The following is a 3,446-nucleotide window of genomic DNA, read 5'->3' on the forward strand; positions in this document are numbered from 1 at the left end:
TAATTTACAAACAGCAGTAAGTGAATTGGAGAATTAGAGGTGAAGGTGCAATCCAGTTTTAGGTTTCGCTCGTTGTATTTTAGCGAATAGTCCCCTAAAAGGGCACACACCCATTTATGTAACGTTAGGTGGCTTTAGCATTTAGGTGATTTTTCAGTTGCAAGCACATATCAAAAAATGTACATGGACTTACCTCTGTGAATATTTGTGATGCCGTGTTTAATATGTGGCTGATGGATAAAACCTTATAAATAATTCAGTGGAATTTAATCAATAATTTTAAACAAAATAACACGTACTATCAGAATGATTTGAGAATCTCAACACGTCGTCACAGTTCATGTCACAACGTCCAATCACGCTCTACCTAACGACCGTGCATGTAGACATTAAGCCTGCAGTACAATTTCCATTGCCAAAGACTTCGTTGTAATGGTGTCATGTCCAAAGCACATCACTACACCCTGAGGGCCCTTCTTATAGCTAATGTACGAGCGTAACAGTTTCACAGCGCTTATTTCAACAGTCTGATTGTATACAATTTTATAGGCGCTGCGTCTGGTGACTTGACCAATATGTCTTTGAAAGGAATATTTTGAATACTCATTTATTCTCCAGCTGATTGATGGATGCGATTGTCGAATGGACATGCCATGTCATTTGAAGCAACTTATGTACACATGAATTGTGTTACTTTTTCAGACTGAGATCATTCATTATTGTGCTGCGTACTGTTGTCTGGATCACGTGGATGGCTTTTACCATTGTCCTTTTTGTTAGTAGATCGTCTCCTGTTACAAGACACCACACTTTGCTTCACATGGCTGTGGTATAACCTGTTGGACGGTCCTGGTACCCCACGTCGATTCATATTCCTATATGCTATAAAGAACATGGTATATACTCATCTTTAAAATTCTAAATCCCCGATCTAAACGCATCTTTATTATCTAGATATAATAATAGTTTGCGTCGAAAAAGGCTGTTACATACTCTTCCCAAAAGCGATCAATTTTGAGTGGCATCACATTACCTACGCAACGCCAGATAATGTTAAAATGTAGTTCTGATACATTCTGTTTCCCCGTAACTTTATATCAGCTGTGAGTGTCACGTGAGTTGCTGATTTGTATATTCTAAATGATTTAATATAACTTACTGTATGATTCTGTGACCTTTTTCTCTCTATAAAACACCCTTGAATTATTGGTGAAATTAAATTGAATCAAAACTGTATATTCCTGTTTATCTGTAGGTTTCTAAAGCTCAAAACAGAACTTTAAACACCGTATAAAAAGTAAAACGTAAGTTTGTTTAGAAAGCGACCTTAACACATTATTAAAAAAAAGAGAGAATACAATAAAGTCATGTAAACAACTCTTGATTTACTTCTTAACTTTAGCTGAACGTTTACAAACAGATAACAATTTCTTTATAATGTAAATGTTATTATATGCTTTTGGACATCTGTGTTGCTACATAATGAATGTACCTATCTTTGGAAATTGAAATGTATAAAAAAGATGTTTTCGGAATCGATAAACTTGATATATTTGGAAAAGAAACTTTGTTAGAAACAAATAATATATAAAAGTGATTTGCTTAGTCTTAGTTTTAGTAGACTAAGTAAAGTTAAATTAATTAAATCTTATACACATATTCTATATTTATGTATAATAAAGTAAAATTCAAAGCAAATAAAATTCATATTACTTAATCTACAGCTTTAAGAATTCTTTAGAACTTAATTATAATTGCATTATTTTTCATGAATCAGGCTTTTGTCTATACTTGTACAGAATCAGCAGCCACGATATTCATACTTTAATATGATTACAATTACGTATTCTAAGAAATGTATTTTCAGTTGTTTCTCAATTTGTTTATGGAAAACCTAATAACACACGCTAGTTTAAGCCTGGTCTAATATCACAGTATCTTTGTGCACACTTTTTAGATAGGAGATTTCGAATTTCTAAGATGAGGATTTTCTATGTTTTTTATAGCATATAGGAATATGGATCATCGTGGGGTACCAGGACCGTCCAACAAGAGACTTGCAACAGGTAATACCACTGTGAATTGATTGTTCTAATACTTGATGGTTAATCTTTTATTCTTTAAACTTACGTGAATATCAAATAATCTATTGGATATTTTTATTTATCCTGCTACAAGCTAAGATAATTAATTGAAAAACTGAAACAATGTTTCTCAAATAGAAATATATATAGTCAAGGAAGCATATTATGTGGACAGTAACAATCTATTAGAATAATACTCCGTTTTATCTATCCTGAAAATGCGCATCGCACTCTCTTCATTTCAACAAAAGTAAACAAAAGGCAGATGTAAAAATAATTTAATAGACATTTTGTGTAGTATATTAAAAGCTTATCAAAGTTTTAAAAAAGGTTTAACGCTGCGTCGTAGAATAACATTATAATTTTATTTAATGATAGTATTAATTACGGTAAAATTTAGCCCTAACTAAACTAAAACTAAAAACGTGCATAAGCTACAGTATTAATTTATCTCTTTATCGAACATAGGCTGTACTTAATAAAGGCTTAACTAACATTAGGCATAAAAAAAGTGGACTTATAGATTTCGGTGTCTGCGTTTAGAAGTTTTTGTATTATTTGTTGTTTGTTATGAATTTCGCGCAAAGCTACACGAGGGCTATCTGCGCTAGCCGTCCCTAATTTAGCAGTGTAAGACTAGAGGGAAGGCAGCTAGTTTAAGATTGAATTAACTGAATAAATTAAGATTGAAAACTTTAAAACTTTCGAATGTTCCTGCCTAAAAAGAATTTCTTACGACATTTGTATAAAATCACATTACTTTAACTGAGTTTCATTTTTGGTTTAGACTTTCCATCAAACGAAGATTCTGTATGAATCTCATCCGTTGTTAGGCCCAATAACTCACACGAATGCAAGTGACAACGTTAAGAGAGATCATCATCTTCTTAAGTAGATTTTAGAGTACTTCTATTCTTCATATTCAACAATCTTTTCTTCAAAACCAAAAAACAAATAGAATGTCACTCCACAACCTCCACCGTTGATGATGGAAGTTAAACATGATATTTTTTCTTCAAGTTAAACTCTTTGTAAGGACTTTTTGATTTGAGTTAAGCCACATTATGAAAAGCTTGCTTAAGCAAATATGGGTTAGTTAGTTTATTTTTCTTGAGCCCAAAGACACACAATGGGCTATCTGTGCTGCGCCCATCACGAGATTCGAAACCCAGTTTTTAGACTTACCGCTGAGCCACTGGCGGCCACTATTGGTTAGAAATGTATTACTGACTTTTACATAGATAGCATAATTTCTCGGATTGATGGGTTTTACAAAAAATAAATATAATCGTAAAAAAAATAATTACTTATTCGTTGTTTTTTAAATGTCGAAAAAAACAATTGTTTGTTTGTTATGGATTT

The sequence above is a fragment of the Limulus polyphemus genome, unplaced genomic scaffold, assembly GCF_000517525.1.
Source record: "Limulus polyphemus unplaced genomic scaffold, Limulus_polyphemus-2.1.2 Scaffold2682, whole genome shotgun sequence".
Lineage (NCBI taxonomy): Eukaryota > Metazoa > Arthropoda > Merostomata > Xiphosura > Limulidae > Limulus > Limulus polyphemus.